Here is a 24,698-nt window from a genome sequence, read left to right on the forward strand (position 1 = left end):
ATACAATTTTATTAACCAATGTTACCCCAATAAATTTAAAAATAATTAAATTGCTTAAAGAAACAGAGTACCCGGATGGAACTAACCTTGAAAATTCCTAAATGTGTACTTGTTTAATAGAAGAACATAATATACAATCAAATTATCATTATGCTATTTCTTAGAGAACAAAACAATCCATTTTACTTTACAAAAATTCAATCATTTATCCAATAAAAACACAATTACTAAATAGTTAATATACTGTATAATAGAGAATGCTCACTGGCATGTAGCATTTGAGTAAGTGGTTTTATAAATGCTACGATTATTGAGACACTGTATGTAAGAGATTACAAATTAAATATTGAAAAAGAAAAAAGAGATTATGAAAAGTTGGAGAAGGATCATAGGCATAAAAATTACAAAACATAAAATAAAAATTTTAATAGTAAATAATGATTCTTTTAATACTTAGAAAACTAAGAGCAGTATGATTAATCAAAATTTTGGAAAACTAAGTACAATATATACTCCCAGATAGATTTACCTGTAAATTCAGTGCAATTCCAAAAAGACAGTAGATCAAAAAACTGTGATACATATATGTACTGGAATATTACGTAGCCATTAAAAAGAATGAAATCTTACCATTTGAGGTAGTATGTATGGACCTAGAGGGTATTATGCTAGATTAAATAAGTCAGTCAGAGAAAGACAAATACTGAATAATTTCACTTATATGTGGACTCTAAAAACCAATATAAATGGATAAATAAAACAGAAAGAGACTCATAGATACAGAGAACAAACTGACGGTTACAAAGGGGTGAGGTGTTGGTGAATTGGGTGAAAAGGTGAAGGGATTGAGTAGAGGTTGGTAGTTACAAAATAGTCATGGGGATATAAAGCACAGCATAGAAATTATAGTCAGTAACAGCGTAATAACCATGTATGGTGTCAGATGAGTCCTGGAGACATCAGGGGGAACACTTTATAAAATGTGTTTGTCCAACCACTATGCTGTATACCTGGAACTAATGCAAAATGATACTGAATGTAAACGGTAGTTTAAAATTTTTTAATTTTTTAATTTTTAATTTTTATTTTATTTTAATTTATTTTTTCAAAGACATTTGTCTCTGCCTCCCCCCCACCACTTTCCCTTGCCCTCTCCCTCCTTCCCTCCCTCAGCTCTTCCCCTTTGGTTTTGTCCATGAGTCCTTGCTATATGTTCCTTGACTTTCCCCTTCCCTTCCTTTTCCCCGCCCCCCTCCCTCCTTCCCTCTTGTCTCTGTTGATTTCTGAATCAATTCATTAACTTCTATCTTTAAAAATATCTTTTTTAAAGATAACTTCTTAAAAAAAGATAACTTCTATCTTTTAAAGATAGAAGTGAATGTATTGATTTAGAAATTTATATTAAAATATTGCAGAAAATAATTTAAAATATTTAAAAAGCAATAAAAATGGTGCTCCTTTCCTCCCAACCATCAAGTGTATTATAAAGCTATAGTAATTAAACAAATAGGGAGTAATTTAAAAAATGAACCAATGAAAACAGTTTAAAAGCAGATCCAAATCTATATGAAAATACAGTTGGTTTTTGAATAATACAGGGGTTGGGGATTAGGGATGCCAAATTCTCATATAACTTTTATAAAATTCACTTATAACTATTGGCTCCCCAAAAACTTAACTACTAATAGGCCACTGTTGACTAGAAGCTTTACTAATAGCATAGTCGATTAACCCATATTTTATATGTTATCTACAGTACATATTGTATTCTTACAATAAACTAGAAAAATGTTTAAAAATCATAAGGAAGAGAAAATACATTCACAATATTTATTTTTAAAAATCTGTGTATGTGGACCTGCACAATCTGAACCCATGTTGTTCAAGGGTCAACTATACAGTGTATTATAAAAGTAGCATTTCGTATTACTGGACAGAAAACTAATGTTAACAAGTTGGGAGAAAATATTTATGTAATACATATTTTAAATATGTTGTGTATCTATATATTCAAATGTAACATATTTACACAATATTTTCCCACTTTTTAAACATAGTAAAATATATATAACACAAAATTTACCATTTTAATTATTTTTAAGCAGTATAGCTCAGTGGCGTTCACTGCCCTCACATTGTTGTGTCACCCACACCACCTCCCTCTGCTTCCAGAGCTTTCTCATCTTCCCAGGCTGAAACTGTATCCCCATTAAACAGTTACTCCTCCTTTCTCCCTCTCTCCAGCATCTGGCAAACACCTCGCTATTTTCTGTGTCTATAAATTTGACCACTCTAGATACCTCCTCAAGGTTCATCTATGCTGTAGCATTTGGCAGAATTTTCTTTTTCCAAGGCCGAATAATATGCCATTGTATGTGTATACCACGTTCTGTTTGTGTATTCATTTGTTGATGGACGTTGAGGTTGCTTTCATCTTTTGGCTATTGGGAATAAGGTCGCCACGTTCAAATATCTGTTCAAATCTCTGCTTCAATTCTTTTGGGTATATACCCAGAAGTAGAATTGCTTGGTCGAATGGTAATTCTCTGCTTAATCATAGATAAAGGTTTATAAAAATATAAACCATAGTTGTTATCTATAACATGCAAAAATCTCCTAAAACCTCATAAAAATATCAAAATTTCAATATACAATTGACAAAAAGTAAGATGCTCATCTTCACTAATAAAATTTATTTTTGCCTATAAAATCAACAAAATTTAAGTGATTGATAATACTCATCACTGTTCTGATAATGGGCTCTCTGAAATACTCATGAGAGCGTAAGTTGCTAAAGTTTTGTAGCAAGCAATTTAGCAGTAGTTACCTAAATGTTAAGTATACATTTGGTTTTACTCAGCAATGTTACCTCTAAAACTTAAACATTTTATGATTACTATGGACATGAAATTATTATTTTTTGCTGTTTGTGAAAGAGAAAAAACCCAGATAAATAAGTGATTAAATAATTGATGATATAGTCAAATTATTGTATGCTATGTAGCTATCAAAAGAAGAATGAGGTAATCCTGTAAGGATGATCTCTAAGACATGGGGCAAAAGAGCTGTCAAAAAAAATTCTGATTTTATTTATATTACCAATTTTACATGATATATGTAAACCACAAATATATATGTGTATATATACATATATATGTATGTATTTAGATTTATATCAGACTGTTAATAGTTGTTACCTTGGGAAAGGAAAGACAAAGTGAGGAATGAAGTAGAACTGTCATGTTTTATATGGTACATATTGTTTAAACTTTTTACAGTGAGACTGAGTTAATGTATGTTGTGCTACAATGTGAGGACTAATTTAGATAAGAAAAACTGCACTTATTTATATGACCCGATGAGTTTTGACAGATATATATTCCCATAAAATTGTCACCTCAATTAAAATAAATTGTGGGTAATTTTTTTAATTATTGAACTTTGATCTTTTATTTATTTTTTAAATGTAGTTTGTTTTTTTATAGTTCCAATACATTTGCCTCCATTTACCCACCATCACTCTCCACTGCTTGACCCACTCCCACCTCCCACTCTCAATCCTTCCCCTCCTTGGCTTCATCCATGTGTCCTTCACACCTGTTCCATGATCTGATCTGACCCTCCCCGCAATCCCCTCTTCCTTCCTCATTCCCATCCCCATTGGTTTCTTCTTTCTTTCAATGTTGCTAGTCACATTTTCCTTGCCTGCTTGCTTTGCTGATTAGGTTCCACTTACAAGTGAGATCATATAGTATTCATCTTTCACCACCTGGCTTATTTCACTTAGCATGATGCTCTCCAGTTCCATCCATGCTGTCATGAAGGGTAGGAGTTCCTTCTTTCTTTCTGCTGCATAGTATTCCATTGTGTAAATGTACCATAGTTTTTTGATCCACTCATTTACAGATGGGCACTTAGGTTGCTTCCAGCACTTGGCTATTATACATTGTGCTGCTATGAACATTGAGGTGCATAGGTTCTTTTGAATTGGTGTTTTGGGATTCTTAGGGTATAATCCCAGCAGTGGAATCTCTGGGTCAAAAGATATTTCCATTTTTAGCTTTTTGAGGAAATTCCACTGTTTTCCGCAATGGCTGCACCAGTCTGCCTCCCCGCCAATAGTGTATTAGGGTTCCCTTTTCTCCACAACCTCGCCAGCACCTGCTTTTTGTTGATTTATTTATGATGGCCATTCTGACCAGTGAGAAGTGGTATCTCATTGTGGTTTTAATTTGCATTTCTCTGATGGCTAGTGATGCCGAGCATCCTTTCATAGGTCTCCAGGCCCTGTGTATGTCCTCTTTGGAAATGTGTCTGTTCAGGTCCTTTGCCCATTTTTTAATTGGATTGTTTGTCTTCCTAGAGTGGATTTGTGTGAGTTCTTTATATATTTTGGAGATCAAACCCCTGTCTGAGGTATCATTGGCAAATATATTTTACCATATGGTTGTCTCCCTTTTCATTTTGCTGATGTTTTCTTTAGCAGTGTCGAAGTTTCTTATTTTGATGAAGTCCCAATTGTTTATTCTTTTCTTTATGTCCCTTGCTCTACAGGATATATCGGTGAAAATAGTGCTGTGTGGGATAGCTGAGAGTGTCCTGCCTATGTTCTCTTCTAGTACTTTTATGGTGTCACGACTTACATTTAAGTCTTTTATCCATCTTGAGTTTATCTTTGTGTATAATGTAAGTTGGTGGTCGAATTTCAACTTTTTGCATGTAGCTGTCCAGCTTTCCCAACACCATTTGTACTCAGCCCTGGCCCTGTGTTGCACAGTCCCAGGTACTGAATACAGAACAGCAGTCACAGATAGTAGATCCCTGGCTAAAGGGGACACGGAGTGGTCTTGAGATGCTTGAAGAAAGTCTGGAGATGGAGGCATTGGGGAGAGAACTGAGGGAGTAGCCAGGGGGATCCTGGTGCTGACTCTTCCCCCATTCAGCAGTAGCCCTCTTGCTTAGGCAGACTATTCTCCTAAGTGGCAGAAGCATGAAAGGACCCAATAGCCCTGCCCACAGGAGGGACCCTGCCTGGCCCTAACTGCTGAGTGCAGAGTGACTAGATTAACAACTGGAAGAGACAGGCACAGACAGTAGATTCCTGGAAGTCTCTTAAAGACTGCCTAAGGTCAGACAGGGTCAACAGCTGACATCATCAGAGACAGATCCAGAAAGAAAGAAAAAAAAAGTGGTCTCATACCATAGAAGTTCAGACCACAAAGTCAGGAAGTCAAGACAGATCAATTTAAGAAGCAGAAGCAAAAAAGAAAAGTCTCAGAAATAATGGGAAGACAAAGAAACACCCCCTAATCGTAGGGAAAGGAGGAATCTCCAGAAAAAGAACTAAATGAAACAGAGGCAAGTAAACTATCAGCTATTGAGTTTGAAACAATGGTTCTAAGGAAGCTCAGTGAGCTCTGTGAGCTCAGAGAGAATTACCAAAAGCTACAGGGAAATTAGAGGAACTTATTGCAAACTACATCAGCATGAAAAAGGACATAGAAACTATCTATAAGGGACAAGAGGAAATGAAGATTGCAATTTCTGAATTGAAGAACACAGTAGAAGGAATCAAAAGTAGGCTCAATGAAGAGGATTGAATCAGCGAGCTGGAAGAAAAGGTAGAAAAAAGCTCCCAGAAAGCAAGAAATTGAAAAAAGACTCAAAAAGAATGAAGAGGCATTCAGGGAAATACAGGACAACCTGAAACATAATAATATCCATATAATAGGGATACCAGAAGGAGAAGAGGAAAAGGGATAGAGAACCTGTTTGAAAAAGTAATGATGGAAAACTTCCCTAATTGGAGGAGAGAAAAAGTCACACAAGTCCAGGAAGCACAGAGGGTCCCATTCAAGAGGAATCCAATGAGGCCCTCTCCAAAACACATCATCATTAAAATGGCAGATATCAAAGACAAAGATCTTAAAGGCAGCCAGGGAGAAACAGGTAGTAACATACAAGGGTACCCTGATACAGCTAGCAGCTGACTTCTCAAGAGAAACACTACAAGCCAGAAGGGAATGGCAAGAAATATTCCAAGTAATGAAAAGCAAGGGCCTGCAGCCAAGACTACACTACCCAGCAAAGTGAGTTTCCCAGACAAAAGAAGACTAAAAGAATACACCTCCACCAAACCAGCACTACAAGATATGCTAAAGGGACTGCTTTAAGAAGATGAAGAAAAAGAGTGAGAAAGAGAGGAACACATACAAAATGAAAAAATGAATAAGTACCTATCAATAATAACTTTAAATGTAAATGGATTTAATGCCCCAATGAAAGATATAGGATAGCTGAATGGACAAGAAAACATGACTCACACATATGCTGTCTACAAGAGACATATCTCAGAACAAAGGACCTACACAGACTGAAAGTAAAGGCATGGAAAAAAAATATTCCAAGCAAATGGACAGGGGAAAAAAGCAGGGGTAACAATACTTATATCAGACAAAATAGATTTTAAAACAAAGGCCATAAAAAGAGTCCCAGAAGGACACTTTATAATACTCAAAGGAAGAATCCATCAAGAAGACATAAACATTGTAAACATATATGCACCCAACATAGGAGCACCCAAATATATAAGGAAAATCTTGGAGGACTTCAAGAAAGTTATAGACAGTAACACAATGATAGTAGGGGATTTTAATATCCCACTGTCAAAAATGGACAGATCTTCCAAACAAAATATCAATAAGGATATTTTAGAACTGAACACATTAGATCAAATGGACTTAATTGATCTTTTAAATATATAAATATCACAGACAAAATGACTGCGTTTACTAATAAACAGTATCCAGAAAGAGAAGGAAAGTCTTCCTCCCCTTTGCCTGTTCTTTGCCCTCACCTGCCCTCTCCCTGGTAACCCTCTCACTGATGTAATATGCCACCCTAACATAAAGCATGAGCCTTCATATTTGCCAGTTTTCACTAATTGCCTGGGCTACTTCTGAATGGCAATCCCCAAGGGAGTAAAATAAATGAGAAACATTGTGTATTATAGTTTAATGGATTTTAGCAATAACCGAGTTTAATCTCCTGCATGCACATATGCATACATCTGTACTCATACATGTACAGGGTCCAGCAAAAATAACACCTACTTGAGTGTGGTTGGTAGGATAACAATATGGGTATAATAATACATAGTTTTAATTTGAACATTTCACCTAAAATGTCATATGGTGTGCTTGAGTGTGATACTGTTGCATTACAGAATTACATGCTTATGATTTTGTAATAAAAAGGGGTATTATTTGTGCCAGACCCTGTATATCTTTAAAAATATCCCTCAGAAATAGTCACCTATACCAATGGCTATATACCTAGATTGTTTAAGAAATAAGAACTAGTGCAACATTCATATTATATGTGACGTTTCATCCACCTCAGCACCACTGACTTTTGGGGATGAGTCCTTGCTTGTTGTGGAGGACTGTCCTCTCATCTCTACCCACTAGATAAGAGTAACACCCCTTCTCATCAAATCATAACAAGCAGAAGTGTGTCCAGAATTGCCAGATGACATTTTCCCACAGTTAAGATCCACTTGTATAACTTGATGGTGAAGTCGACCATCAAAATTATTATGTGAAACATTATGAAGCATCTTTATTCCTATTTTTATCTTCATCTATAGTCACTTTTGCTAAGCACGTGGGAGTAGTAAAGAAGTAGAGTGTATAATATTCCAACACTAACTTAAGTCATATTATGATATGCTATGTAGCAATCTGAGCTAGAGTTAGGTATAAAGCCCACAGCAGCACTGAGAAGAAAAGGACAGTTTGAGTCCCTGTCAAGGCTGCCTGCTCTCCACTTCTCTGCCATTCTTGTCTAACACAGTTTCAAAGAACTAAACCCGGGAACTCCATCCTCCTACTGTGCCTTATTCTTTCTTTGGCTTCAAGTTAATTGTAAGAGAACAGAGTAACCAAAGAATTAATAAGCCATTCACACTGAACTTAAACCTGAGATTTAGCATTCAATGTCTAGATGTGGCATTTAATATTTCCTAAAACTCTAATCAGAAAACTGGAAGAATGTTATCAAGTGTAGCAGATATATCTCATTTCCTTAAGATATCCTTTTGAATATTTTTTTTAAAAAACAGAATTTCTAAACGCTTGATTGATACAGAGTCATGTATATTAAATTTGTGGAATTTACCCTCCCTACCTCAAATAAATCCTTTTATTTTAAATCAAAATAAATAATAAATGATATACACAGAAATTTGATAAAGGCATCCTTTTATCATCATTGATGAAAAAGTAGGGGTTATTCGATCATTTACTGTTTTTGGTAACGCAGCTTCAGATTTAATGACATAGCTTAAAGAATGGGATGAGGGCAGGGGCAGGAACCATAGCATCTAGTTACTCTCACCTGGAAGTAGCAAAGCAAATGTCAGTGGTAGACTCCGTGGTACCCACAAAGGTAGGATTGAAGCAGAGTGAGAGGAACACAACTGCAAAAGCTAAGTGATAACATACCAGACACATTTGTGAGTTTCTGTTGATGACATTGGTAAACTCCTACACTTACTTAAGCTACTGCAGGATTTGAGGGAAGAAACTAATGAAAGTCAAGTTACATCGTATAAATTACAATAACATGTAGTATAAAAGGGCCAAATGCTCTAAAACATACTGCAGAAGAAGGACTACAGAGGTTGTGATGAAGGGAGCAATGATCTTCAGAGAAGGCTCAGAGGTAAGGTTCTTAGAGCTGAGCATCAGAAAACTAATATAATTTGGACATCAAGAGGAAGGAATAGGTGGAAACTAGGAGATGAAGAGCCTTAAGTGTGGAGCAAAAAGTCTGATGAAAGTACAGGGGAACCATGCAGAGCGAGTCTGGAGAAGAGCAAGCAATCTGGTTTGATTGGCAGAGGTCCTAGAACACCAGACTTGGGCATGCAGTGTTTATTTCATAAGCTATTACAAATCACTGGAGTTTTTGAAAGGAAAAAATGACACAAAGGGAGCCAAGAATATGATGAATGTACAGTACCAAAGTAAAATCAGAAGCCAGCAAAGCAAGCAAAGCAAGGGAAGTCCCTCGGAGTTTTACCTTAACAGCTTGTTCATAGGACATGTTTATGTGCCAAATGCTTTCATTAATTATGTTGTAATCATGGCTTCCATTTATTGAGCTCTGGGCTCAATGAGACAGATGCTATCTTATATAGTACTTCCCTGTGAACTATGTTTTTTTATTTCCATTTTATGTGTAAAGAAACTGCATATCGAGAGAGATGTGGCCCAAACTCACATACATCTGGAGTCATGTTTTGAACCTAAACCATGTTTTGAATCACTGTAGAACCAAAAATTATACCAAAACACAATGAGGGAAAAATAAAACTTTTACTGAAGTAACTGCTTCAAAAGCAACCATGAACTCTGAATTATCTATTTAAAGGTGCTAAAAGTAGTTAAAGTAGCGTTTCCAATAGGCCTCATTACAGGAAGCTTTTAGGGACAGTTCAGGAAAGCAAATGACAACCAAAATACTGTTCAAATTAGCATAATAAAACAAATAAATAATATTTGAGAGAGGCTAAGTTGAATAACCACCCAAGAGAAGAAGGTTCACCAGGATATGAGCGTTGGCATGAGCGTGCTTTCTATGCTACCCTGAATGTTTAGGTGTGGTTCTCCTCTTCTAGGAGAGAGGAGAGCTTCTCTACCTGCACACAGTAGATGCACAGTTTTCGTAAGTGAATCAGTGAAGAAATAAGTAAATGGCTAATCCTTCATAAATTAGCTTATAAAAGTAAATAGCAAAAAGGAATCCTTAATAAAAGGGCAAAATATTTTTTTTACCCAGAATAAACACTCATATACACTTGTTGATTTGATTTCCATCATAGTAGGGCACAGCAGACTATCAGAGGGATATGTCAGTCTGTGATCTTTCTGGGCCCCACGCCATTTCGCCCCTCAGATGTTCACACAGACTTCTTGGGTCCCTGGATGTCAGTCAGACTGTTTTTCCTAAGCACAGTTTATTTTCCTCACCTGCTGACTTGCTCACTTGCAGCGTTGAACAATACAATCAAAACTGTTTAATGCTAACTGCGTCCTTAGAAATAGTTCAAATCAAAGCAACTTTATCTTCTCGGCACTACAGTGCTACAGGGGCTAGGAATTCTTCAAGAGCTAAACATATGTGAGAAAAGGTGTTGGCTTTACCCATCAAAAGTAAAAAATATATATAAAATGTAACATTGTGTCATATTATGTCAGCTTCATATATTATGAGTAAATTTGGTGGTTTTATATTGTTAAATTGATGGATATATTATTGGATGGAAAAACGGGTACAGAGAGAGAGATTGAGAGAGAGAAAGGGAGAAATAATACTAGTTAATAAATGTAGGGAGTAATAATAGATCACTGTTTTATTATACCCAATGTAGTAATTGATTCAAGCAAAGATCATCAACAAATGGTAAAACCATTAGGTTAAGGGCTATTGAGAAACAGTGCATTTTCACAGTGCCAAGTCACCACCCTTCACAGCACTTAACATTTGCAAAGGGGACAAAGGTCCTTTCACAATGAGAGAACTGGAGACACCACAATTACCGAGTGGTCCAGCTTAAGACTCTGATACAAGGACAACCTGAAATGAGCTTGCTCCATAATGTGATGCAATAGGAAGTTCACACTGTCGCTGTGATATAATCTTCCAAAAGTTTTGAAGCTGAATTCAATAAAGAATCTAGCCCTAACGACCAGTTTATAAAGAAGAGTGTGCTCTACAAAAAAAAATCAAGTCTAATATATTTTTTAAAAGGAAAGAAAGCAATGAAAGAGGTGGGAGATGGAAGTACAAGTTAAAAAAACACCATGAAGTAATTGACAAATTCAGAAGGAAATCATTCTAAAAAATCAGGACCCTGGATTCTTGAAAAAGTCAATATGGAAGGAGAAAAAGAGACATACCAAAGCAATCCTGTAACCTTACTGATACTGGCACAAAAAAAGTCAGTTACAAAAGATATTTGAAAATAAATTGGATATTAGCAGATATTAAAGAATTTGTGTTATTTTGAGTATGTAAAGGGATTACAATTATGTAGGAGATTGCTAATGAGATATTAATGGGAGAAGTGTTATGATACCTGGCAACTTACTTTGGGATTTCTCAGACAAAAATTATATGTATTTGTGTGTATAGAATGTAAATATAGCAAAATATAACCAATGGTTCGGTTCAGGTGGAGGACATAAAGATATAAATTCAACTATTTTATCAGCATATCTGTATTAATTTCTTAAAATAAAAAGTTGAAGAAAACTTCTCCTGCCTATATATAGACTAACAAAAAATTATATTTATAAAAATGGTATTACCATGGGAAAAATATCTATAGATCTATTACCTCAAAAGTATTTCAAAGTAAGCACAGTGATTTCTAAGCACTATAAGTTAAATGAGTTATAAATACTAATCTCCAAAAAAAGCAGTCATGAAAAACTTTTCAACATTTTAAGCAAAAAAAAAATATCTTTAATGTAGGATATGGGTATATGTTTTATAAAATGTGAGACTGAACTTACAGAAGTGCTAATGAGTTTCCTAAAGTGAACCTCGCTCCAACTGAACCTGAACATACAGCACTTCTTCCAGCCCCCCAGAATCTGAACATCTCTGTCACACACCTTCTGTCCTCTTTCAAGATATTATTAAACATTTCATTAAATATTAAACATTTCCTGTGTGCTAGGTACTGTGAGACATTCTTCACAAGCATTGTCTCACCTAAACCTCCCAATACCTCCATCAGTATAGTACTATTGTCACGCCCATTTTATAGAGAACAATAACTGAGGGTCTGGGTATAACTGAGTTGCCTAAGGTCACATAGCTAGTCTATGGTTGGGCTAGGATGGAAGTCTGCATTTACCTGACCTATTGGTTACTGTGCATTGCAGAACCAAGTCACCTGGAATGGCCACTGACACCTGGAAATTATTGGTGAAAACTATCAGCTAGGGAGGAGGTTCTATGATCAGTTGGAGAGAAAGATGAACATGTTGGAGCTGGAGTCTTTTCATCATGTCACTTGATTCACACGTTACAATGCACCTACTCTTCACAGCAGAGAGCTGGCCCAGATCTAGAACAGCACAAAGAAAAATGCAATCCAAATTTAGAACTCTTCAAAATCATCCCATTGTATGCATGTTGAAGAAGAGCTTATTCTCATAAGAAGTGACCAACACTCTGTGACTGAGACAAAAACCACAGCATCACTCTTGTCATTTCCCTGATTATATTACTTAGTGAGTTCCCATAGCTTGCTGGGAAACAGAATGCAGTTGTGGCAAACTTAAGAACTGCCAAAAAGGTTGGGATCAAGGTAGACAAGCTGTGGCCAAAATCCTGCCAGAGTGTGTTTCTGATGCCATCAAAACTGGCCTTGTAACCCTCAGATGCTCAGTGCTTGGCTGCTGGGCTCCACCACCTGTGGTCACCCAGCCACATGTTACTGGACTCTCAATTCCCGATTTTGCAGCAGACACAGCAAGATCATCACTGACTGATTCTTTGGCTTTTGACTTGGTCTCTCAACAATCCAATGAGGTCTCAGTGGGAGCTTTTGATTGGCTAAGCTTAGGTCACATTCCCAGGTTTTATATGCCAGGGAATTATTCTGTTCCCCTCATCTTATGCATGGTGTGTGGGTTTATCAGTCAGGTTCTTTAGAGAAACAGAACCAATAGAATCTCCTGCCCTCTCTCTCCGCCTCTATGCATATGTGTATGTGCATGTGTGTGTATGTGTACATATACATGAGTTTCATGCAGGTGAAATTTCTTCTTGCTCAGCCTTTTTGTTCTACTCAGGTCTTCAACAAATTAGATGAGAACAATGTGCTTTACTTAACCTATCTATTTCACTTTTAATTTCATCCAAAAATACTCTTACCTAGAATGATCTTTGACCAAATATCTGGACACCACAGGACCCAGACAATTTAACACATAAAATTAACGACTACAGTAGACCTAGAGGGTTTTTGGGGGGTTACTTTCCAAAATTATTCTATTCATCCAGACATATAATTCATGCATCCTGGCTTTTTTTTTCTTCTGCTAGAGCAGTTCTTTGGAGTTTCAGTGGGGTGTGTATGTGTACCTGTGTGTGGTTTTGTTTGTTTGTTTGTTGAGAGATGGGAGTGGTGCCTCAGTTTCAGCTTTACTATGCTCTCATATGTCCCAGCTTGACCGCTAAATTTCCAGGCTTCAGGGCTATGAATGGCATAAGAATTCTAATAGGCCTCTAGAATGTCCCACCTGCTTACCACATTGATTTCTCTTTTTTTTCCTGTGATTTAGTGAGTTCTCTATATTTTTGAGTCTAGCTAGGTATGTGTTAAAACTTAAACAACTATACCTTTTATCTGGCATTTTCTGCATAGTAGAACTAAAGTCCTTCAAAATTAGGCCTTGTTGCAAGAAATCTCCATCTTATTTTTTTTAATATTAATTTATATTTAAAGCAAATGAGAGTTATTTTTGCTTTTCCTAATGACAAAATATGCTTACTTTTAAAATAAACTTATGTAGGAAAGCAGCAAGTAACAATCACAACAGGTGTTAACTCAGACTTAACAAATATCACGAGAAAAACAGGTGAGAAACAATGGTATAGCACACTGTTTAATACACAGTAAAGCCACAGTAAATATGTGATAGTTGAATGAGTAAATAAGAAAAAAATTACTACTATCATTTAAAATTTTCTTTCTTCATCAACTCTATATGCACCAATAGCAGTGGTGTACACACTGAAAGTCTTAGAGAGTCAGCATTATACATTTAAATCAACTATGTTCACTAAAAATCTAATGTGATGTATTTTATAAGCACTAATACTGGTTTATTGTTTAATGAAAATAAGTAATTTATATGAACTTAAAGATAGGCAAAATTAATCTATGGTGATAAAAATCAGAATAGTGGTTGCCCGTAGATTGTTAGGTGGATTAGAAAGGGAATGAGAATTTTCAGGGGTTTTGTAAATTTTGTTTTATATTTTGATTGTAGTGTTAGATAAATTAGTGAATATATTCATTAAAACTCATCTACTTGTTCAATTAATATCTGTGTACTTAACTGTATATACATTTCCTCAATTTAAGGAAACATAATAAATAGAGATTTTTTAAAAATAGAAGTTCTTCTTGGGAATGCAGAAAGGTGTACACTCTGGAAAACAGTATGGAGTTTTCTCAAAAAATTAAAAATGGAACTGCCTCTTGACCCAGCAGTTCTACTACTAGGTATATATTTGAAGAAACCCAAAACACTGATTCAAAAGAATTTGTGCACCCTCATGTTCATTTCAGTGTTACAGACAATAGCCAAACCATGGAAGCAACCCAAATGCCCATCAATAGACAAGTGGATAATAAAGTTGTGGTAAATGAATATGATGAATTGTTTTTCGACCATAAAAAAAGAACAACATCATAACACTTGCAGTTCTGGATGGACCTGGAGGGTATTATGCTAAGTGAAATAAGACAGAGAGACACAAATACCATATGATTTCACTTATATGTGTGATCTAAATGAACAAACAAAATAGAAACAGACTCATAGACACAGATAACAGACTGATGGTTGCCAAAGGGGTTGGGGGTTGAGGGAGTGTGTGAAAAAGGTAAAGGGATTGTGAAGTACAAATTGGAAGTTACAAAACAGTCATGGGGATGTAAATTACAGCATATGAAATAATGAATAATATTATAATACTGTGTATGGTGCCAGTTGGGTACTGAAAATATCAGGGAGAACACTTTGTAAAGGATGCAATCATCTAACCACTGTGCTATGTATATCTGAAACTAATACAAAAAATAGTGAATGGAAACTATAATTGGAACATTTAAAGCTGTTTATGGTGCTATCCAACAGAATTTTCTGCAGTGATAGAAAAGTTCTTTTTGTGCTATTTAATATGGTAGCCACCAACCCAGCCACTTGAAATGTTCCTACCAGAACCAAGGAACTGAGTTTCAATACTATTTAATTTTAATTGGTTTAAGTTTAAATATATACAGCTATATGTGGCTAGTGGCCACCATACTGACAGCACAGCTCTAGAAGGTCTCTTTCCCAGATGCATAGCAACACCACCTAAGAAACATTAAAACATGAAAGCCCAGACCCCATCCTCCACCAATGAAATCAGGATCATAAGTGGCTATGTTTTTGGCTAAGTCATTGGCTAAGTCATTAAAACAATGGCTAAGTCATTGTTTTTTTGATTTTTTTAATTATAGGGAGCTTATTTTTTCTTTAATATTATAGTTTTAATTAAAAAGAAAGACATTGTATACTAGGTATAAAACTCAGCCTTATTTCACTGGTAAAAGTCATGGAAAATCTAGTTACTTATTCAAGACCAATGTCCTGGTGGTAAGTCTACTGAATGGACTCAAAATATTTGGTATGAAATTATTATGATTTCATTTGTTTCACTTGGCTAGTCTCAATATTGATGGTTTCCCCTCTCCTTTATCATTTAGTTCAGAGATGTAAAATGATTTTCTAAAGGTCACATGGTTGAGAAGAGACAAAACTAAAAGTCAGTCCTTTTGGTGGCTAATATAGTGTTATTTTTATCCACACTGAGACAAACAACTATTAAAGTGAAATGAATTAATACAGTGTTGAGGCTGAAAATTCTTTCCGTACTTCTGTTTACATTTACAGTTCTAAATATGGAGAATGGAAAACACATTTCCAAATCTACCTACGAGTAATGTTTCATAAACAGAACACCACTGTTTAATGTTATATATTCCGTTAAACTTGATTTTACCCAGTCAAAATTACAAAAACCTGGATTCAACTGAAAGCAAGTAGGTACAAAATTTGGGGAGTACACTCTGAAAACATATATCAAATGCCATAAACATGGTCACACACTTTGACTCAGTAGTACTAAGACTTGGCATCCGTCCTAAGATGCAACAGAAGATTGATTATTCAAAGTGCATAATTAATAACTCTATTACAGATTAAGCAAAAGACTTGGAGGCATAGTTATTTCAACAACATGGAGTCAAATATGTGAAATATTATGCCATAATTCAAAATATTATATATTAAGACCAGAAATTGTTCATTTAATTTTAAGTGAAAAAAATGTATACAAAATTGCATATAGTATGATACATGTCACAGGGGAAAAGAAAAGACTAAAAGCCCAGTTGCAAAACTGCAGAATCTCTTAACTATTTTGTGCAAAGTATAAGTCAGAACAATTTTGAAAATAGCTTGACATGTCCTAGAAAACTTAAACATGAGCCTACTCTTAGACCCAATACTTCCATTACTAGGCAGGCACCTGAAGCTTTGTTTGTTCAACTGAGTTTTGACAAAGGAGTAACTTTTGAAAATTAATTTCATGTGTCACAAGCAGCAGTCTTTTTTTTTTTCCTCACCCGAGGACACTTTCTACATTGCTTTTAGAGAGAGGGATGGTGAGAGAGAGAAACATCGATACAAGAAGGAAACATCAGTTCGTTGCCTCTCATGCATGCCTAGACTGGGGATTGGCCCAGGCGTTATACACACACCCTTGCATGGAGGATTGAACCCACAACCTAGGTATGTGCCCCAATCCAGAATCAAACCCATTACCTTTCAGTTATGGGACCATGCTCCAACCAAATGAGCCACACCAGCCAGGGCTACAAGCAGCACTCTTTTTTTTTTAATAAAATGTGTCTAACACATAGTATAGTACGGTCTCATAAATTTTTGTTTGTTATACAAATGTGTGTTTCAGGGTTGTGACATAAAATGTATTAATTAAAGTCGACCATAACGAAGAGTCTAAAAGCCACTGATTGTGCCAGAGAAGCTCTTGTATATATGTCCCAAGAATGGAATCTTACCAGAAGACATGTATAGAATGTTTATAATCTTTGAAAACAAACCTCAATATCCATTAACAATAAAACAAAGAATTGAATATTTAGTATGCATGGCCTTCACCCACTAAATGACAGTAAAGACAGTCACTGTAACAACAACAAAAATGTCCCCAACATTTTCAAATGCAACCTTGGAAGGTATTATCATTCTCTGTTGACAACTCCTGTCTAACACTTTGTAAGCACTCAGGGATAACTTGTTGAATAAACTAATACAGAGATAAATAGAATAGTTGTGCCTGTGCTGGTCAGAACCCACAGTTAAGCAGATTGAATTAGGCCAATTGTGATAAGAGCCTGAGTATTATGAAGAACTGCATTATTTGTCTAATTTTTGAAGAGGTTTTTATTCACCTATACTTTCAATCATCATTCAGAAAATATTTATTGAGTATTTATTATGAATTAGGCTCTTCTTTGTACTGAGTGAATTGGAGAGACAAGGTCTTTGGCCTCAAATAGTTCATCTGCATGAGAGCCCATTAACCAAAGAACAATTGGATGGGAGGATTCACTGCTTTTGTAGATTTTAAATGGTGTTTACACACAAGTCTATCTCTATTCTCACCTCTTACTTTCCAGTTGTTCATTGGAGGCAGGAACCAAAGGACCTACCTTTTCCGGGATCTATAGGCAGGGGATCAATGCAAACTAAGCCATTAAAAACACCCCATTTTTCTGAAATAAACAGAAACTTATATATCTCAAATTACATTAATGTCTATAAACACTAAAGAAGCATGGGTTCAGAAACAGCACAATTGTGTTTTTTGATGCATAAATATCTGTTTACATATATGAAAGAAATGAAATAACAAACTTAGTGAAGATCACTCAAAGCCCTTAACCATAACCTGGTAATAATATTAAATAGCCTGACTCCAGGTTGTAATAAGAGAGAAATGTGAATAAGGCAAATGCGAAATATAAGCTGCATTTAAAATTCCATCCTTTGCCAAAGAGATCCCTCTAACTGCCCCACCAACACACATACACAAACACATATTTACCCTATTAAATTTTGGATACTATTCTCCACTAACTATATTCCAAGTAATTACAAAGCAACAGGAAAAAAGGTAGTTTCTTTTATTAAATATTAAGCCACAAGCTGCTGTAGAAGTATGAACAATTTATTTCAGGAATAAAGCATGAATACACGCTTAGAATTTTATGGAAGTCCACACTACCCCAGATTCAACAAGTTCTTCACAGAGCTTCTATTGATATGTGAGCTAGGCTCCTATTACTCCAACTTCTTGAGAAAAGAACACAAAATCCTAATCCAGGTGTTTTTAGATCCTGTTCCTGAGGCTAGATTAGCTAGGTATCTTCTCAAACTTCTGGCCCAACATTCTGTAAAATTTGATTTCATAAATAGTTGATAATGACAATCCAACTTAGACTGGATTAATCAGAAGGGAGAAATTTGTGAAAATCTATAAGTAAATATGACCTCATTCTTGCCTAGGGTCAGGGACTCAAATGGTATCCTCAGATTCAAGTGTCTGATATACCAGTTCTTGCTGTCTTTCTTAGATTCCACATGTTTAGCAAGATGGCTGCCCACAGTAGTTTCTTATATTTTCCCCAATACAGTGAAAGTTCTGAACCTAACGCTCATTGGCCTGTATTGGGTCACATGACAAATGAATGCCATTTTTTATTGGCCAGTCTGAGTCACATGTCCATCACTAGAATTAGGAATAGACTCAGCTCTAGTTGAAGCTCCTCAGCTGAGAGTGAGGTTCTTCTGGAAGATCACTTTAGCATTAACTAAAAGAAAGAAAAATATGCTAGGTAGCCAACATAAGAACAAGCGTTCTCCATAGCAAATAAGCTTACGTTTCCCAGAGAAAATAAGAATATTCACTTGTAAATAGGGCACTGTTGTAGAAAGAGCTGTGACTTTAAAGTAAAAATAAATTTCTTAGTTCTAATGTTAGCTCAACTGATTTTAGCTACATGACAGAGTTCTTGCAGGAGTATGTAGTGAAAGTGTTTCATTAACATTTGAGTGAAACTTTACAGTTAAATCTGTCATTATTATCTAAGAGGCTGAGAATGTTTCTCTTGGAAAGGCATTTTCAAGTATCTGAATTCCATCAAAGAACTCCAACAACAAAGTATATAAACATAACAAAACAGTTGTGCTAATTACTGTGTTTCCCACCTCCCTCTATCCTGATTGACAGAAACCTACTTAAGAAATCCACGCTCCTCCATAGTGCTGCATGCTTCACTAAGTTACTATGGCAGTGCCATCTTGCAGCTCTGTCCTCCACTAGAACCCTGAAATAATCTGATCCCACCCTCAGAGATAATTCAAAAAAGTGGGAAAAGAGAACTCAACTATCTTACCTCTGAAATAACACTCATCACTGCTGCTCACATTTCACTAATTGGAATTAGATACACACTTGACCAGGAATCAAGAAGCACTAGGAAATATAGTGCCCAGTTGATCAACCATTTCTGAGGGCCAACTCTTCCATGGAAGGTGGAGCACACAGCTGTATCTAACACATTTACTGAGACAGTAGTCAACGCTGAGACAAACTCTTGTCAAGGGAAAGAAAAGGGGCAGAAATTCTTTATGTCAAGACTGTCCTGTGTTAGTTTCCTAGGGTTGCTATAACAAATTATTATAAATCTGGTAAATTAAAAACAACAGCAATATACTCTTTTTAAGCTTGGAGTCTAGAAGTCTGACATCAAAGTGTCAGCAGGGCTGCATTCCCTCTGCAATCTCGAGGAGAGAATCCTTCCTAACCTCTTCTAGTTTTTGTTGGCTTCAAGTGTTCCTTGGCTTGCTGTTTTACTCTCCAATTTCTGTTCCATCTTCACATGGCCATCATCTCTGTGTCTGTGTCTTCTCCCCTTCCTCTCTGTGCCTGTGTGTTCTCTTTTAATGACACTTGTCATTTGTCTCAGGGTCTACCCTAATCCAAGATGACCTCATCAACATCCTTAGCTTCATTACATCTTCAAAGACACCTTGTACAAATAAGTCAAGTTAGCAGATTCTAGGTGGACATATCTTTTTGAGGGGAGTGGGGGTAGAAGAGGTCATCATTCAAGTCACTACATGTCTTCACAAGCCCTAGAATGGTTTAAATTTAATTATGTTTTCTCCATCTTGGTTGAATAGGATGAATTTATACAGTTTCTTATAACTAGGATGCTATAAAACTAGTTCTTCATAAGAAAGGTACATTGGCACAAGACCAACAGACATCATTCTTAGAAGACTGTTCATATGTGGAAATTAATAAGTTTTCAATAGCATTTATTCTGAATTTTATTAATTTATTACATTTGCTTATGTATAAAGGGCAGTGTTGAAATATACTAATAAATGAGATAGATCTAGGTTCAGATACAAGCTCAGACATTTATTACATATGCTAGCTTATCTAACCTTAAACCTCAGCTTTCTCATACATAAAATTGAGAAAATTTTATCCCACAAGATGTTTTCAATTACAAGTACTAGCAAAAATATGTCTTAACAATAAGAAACAATATTACCTCATGCAATTTGAACTCCAAGGGTAAAGCAAGCTGAAGATATGGCCTGCATAACAGTTCACTGATTACCCTAAATATCCACATTCATACCTTCACTTCGCTCTAACACCTGAAGCATCACCATCAACTTAACACTGGTTCTTCTTATGGCTAGTACAAATACATATCCAGACAAGATAAGAAAGACTGTCTCTTCCTATACTTTTTCCCACTTTTTTTCTAATGAGGAAGGAAACCTTTTCAATAACTCACTGAACAGTCTTCCCCTCATGTATCTTTTGAAGTAAGTCACATGGCCATCAGTCCCCTCTTGGCAAGGTGGATAGAATGACCATGAATGGCTTATAATTATCTAGAGTAGAAGATATGTTGAGGATTTAACCACAAATGTCTAATACAATTAATTATATTCCAAATGAATAACTGATGAATAAATGCATGCATATTTCCTGGTACTTTGAAGCATTAATATTATAGTAGCCGATATCTATTACAGAAATTTAATCAATAATTGGTAATATTACAAAACAGAACACACATGCCCGTATGGGAGTATTGGTAAATTCTATCAATGATTTAAGGAAGATATTATACAAATTATCTACAATTTCTCCCAACTATTGCAGTAAAGGAAATACTTCAAAACTCATTGTATGAGGTCAACATCACCCCACCTCTAACACCAGAAAAAGGCATTATAAGAAAAGAGAGTTACAGACCAATATTCATGAACATACATCCAAAATTTTTCAACACAATATTAGTAAATCAAATCCAACAATGTACAAGAATTGTGCCCCATGACTAAACGGGATTTACTACATATATGCAAGATTGGTCCAACATTTGAAAATCAATTATAGAAACAACTTAAGTTTCCATAAAAAGGTGAATGGGTAAAGAAGAAGTAGTATATATTACAGTATAATATTACTCAGCCATAGAAATAATGAAATCTTGTCATTTACAACAACATGAATGGCACTACAGGGTATAATGCTAAGTGAAATGAGTCAGAGAAGAAAAATATCATATGATTTCACTTATATGTAGAATCTAAGAAACTAAGTAAGTGAACAGATAAAACAGAAACAAACTCATTGTTATAGAGAACAAATTGATGGTTGCCAGATGGGAGAAAGGTTGGGGTGAAAACAGAGAAGGGATTAAGAAGTGCAAAGTGGCAGCTACAAAATAGTCATGGGGATGCAAAGGACAGCATAGGGAATATAGTCAATAATAATGTAGTAACTATGTATGGTGTCAGGTGGGTACTAGACTTATCACGGGGACCACTTTGTAAGTTATATAAAAGTCTAATCACCATGTTGTGCACCTGAAACCAATATGATATTGTATGTCAATGGAAAAAAATCAAACAGATGGACAGTAGCATATGAGATGTTTAACATCATATGTCATCATGGAAATACAAAGTAGAACAATAATAAAATATAATTACATACTATTAGAATGGCCAGAATGCAAAACACTGACACCACCAAATGCTGGTAAGAATGTGAAGGAAGAGGAGCTCCCATTAATTACTGGTGGCAAGCAAAATGATATAGCTACTGCACAAGACAGTTTGGTGGTTTCTAAAAAAAATTAAACATTCTTTTATCCAGTAATTATACTACTCAGTATTTACCCAAATAAATTGAAAACATGTCCACACAAAAACCTAAACATGGGTGTTTTATAGCATCTTTATTCCTAATTGCCAAAATTTAGAATCAACCAAGATATTCTTCAGTCAGCGAATAGATATATAAACCATGATACATCCACATGATGGAACATTATTCAGCACTAAAAAGAAATGATCTATCAAGCCATGAAAGGTCATGGAGGAAACCGAAATGCATATTACTAAGTGAAAGAGGGCAATTTGAACTATATGATTCCAACTGTCAGCAGTCTGAAAAAGACAAAAACTAAGGAGACAGTAAAAATATCAGTGGTTTCCAAAGTCTGGGAATAAGAAGGGACAAGTAGAGCACATTTTTAGTGGTGAAACTATTCTGTTTGACACGACAATGATGGATCTATGTCATTATACACTTGTCAAAACCCATTGAACTCACAACACCAAAAGTAAATCCTAATGTAAACTATGAACTTTGAGTGATAATGATGTATCAATGTAGGTTTATTGATGTGGTAACACATGTACCACTGTGGAGCTGGATATCCCTAATGAAAGAAGTTGTATGTTGGGGGGATAGGGAGTATATAGAAACTCTGCACTTTCCAGTCAATTTTGCTATGAACCTAAAACTCTCCTAAAAATTATGTGTTGTTATTTTTTAAAATCACAGTGAATTACAGCATATCACATGCAGAAAGTGTATATACACAAAAATATGCAATATTTTATCAGTCCCTGGTCAGCCTATATGAATCTTATCTTTCCTTTAAATTTCCTTTCAACACTCACCTCTTTCTGTAAAACCCGTTATAATTCTTTCTTTATATATAGATCTTCTTCTGCACCTAAAATTTCATATCCATAAACCACAGAAAGAAAATAGGTCCTCAAAAGTTCTACTATTATTACAGGTTTCCACATGTCAATGCCTTAATTTACCCTTAAACCCTCTAAGTTGTTTTTCAGGAATAGTACTATATTTTTCTTTGTCTTCTTTGTCTTCTTTGCTCTTTAACACCTTGAAGTTTTCCCAATAAATACATAATCAATTATTAATGTCACTGAAAAGCTGTTTAAAAGGCAGTGTATCTAAACCACTTGAATTCATGTGTGAGAAGAACCTTCCCCTTGGAAATCACAATGTCAAATCTAAAATAAAATTTTAATTCCTCACCATGCTAAATTTAAATAACACAGCTTCAGTTTATTTGTTGACAGTGTTTCACACCTACATAAATATTTATGCACACAATGAAAACCTAAAGTTTTCTCCCCACATTTTATTTTCTGTGCCACATAATCAGTGTGATGGATTAAAGTTTCTAGGAGTAGAATACAGCTGTTAAGTGCCACAAATATATTAAGCCACAAAGGTCTATTTGAAGTCAACATTTCTGAAAAAGGCTCATCACCTCATCTGTGATAAGTCTTAGAGACTTTCACTCATTATAATTAGGTTCAACGGCCAAATAAAACTACTACACTTAAGCCTGACAACTGAAGGTCATTTTCAAAGTTGGAGAGAGGATATAGCAGAACCCATGAGATGGAGTTTCTATAAAAACTTTCCCTTACCCATTAGTGTCATAGATGCTGAAACAAAATCAGCCCAGGCTGGGAGAGTCTCGTGTTAGGAAGAAAAATGAACATTTAAAAATTTAAAATAATAATAATTATTATACTTTATCAAATACCTACAGGAGGTGTTATCTAAAAGCATTTGTAGGCAGTAGGAAAGCTTTCCCCTGATGACCCAAACCTTTATTATATCAAAGATATTAAAACACACAACTCTCAATAAATCTAATTTTTGAACTATGAAAGGGATATAATCATTTTTATTAACATACTCTTTCCAGACAAGTCTGTGGAAAGCTGGAAGCCTGTGAACACTGAGCCTAAACTATGAATCAAGTGCCCTGTCTATACTGGGCAATTTGCCAACGTTGCCCCTTTACAACATCGTTTAAGGTAGGAATCATTTTATTAGTTTTAGAGATGGAGAAACTACTCTGAAAGAACTTTATGGAACATTCCCAGGAGCATCAGATCAGTAGAGCAGAGTAGTCAAGATCCAATTCACTTAGGCCTCAGGGCCCTTGAGCCTCTGTCTTTCAAGATAATTTGGGTCTTCACAAACCTTAGCCTTTATTGGACCCTGAACGCCTAACCAACACTTATTTTCCATAACTCAATAGTAAGTTAGTCATCTGCCTCATCTGCCTCAGGCCTGGCCTATTTCATACACGGGTTTCTGGATTTTGATAGAATTGTCACATCTTCTCCTAACTTCACTGAAAACAGCACTTGGGCATACAGAGCCGATTCTCTCACCCTTATACCCCGCTTTCAGAATGTGGCCTGCATGCCTTGCTAAGGGGAGACATAATAACAGTGTTAAGCAACACACAAGGTTTGCTAGCAATAAATGCAAAGTTTCTAAGTGAAAGTCAAGTGGAGCCCCAGCTTTCTGTAAATATAATTCTACCAAGTTAAAAGAAAAATTTTTTTTGAAAAATTATATGTATAATAGGTCAA

The sequence above is a fragment of the Pteronotus mesoamericanus genome, unplaced genomic scaffold, assembly GCF_021234165.1.
Source record: "Pteronotus mesoamericanus isolate MK-2021 breed Mesoamerican mustached bat unplaced genomic scaffold, CSHL_Meso_final contig_24, whole genome shotgun sequence".
Taxonomy (NCBI): Eukaryota; Metazoa; Chordata; class Mammalia; order Chiroptera; family Mormoopidae; genus Pteronotus; species Pteronotus mesoamericanus.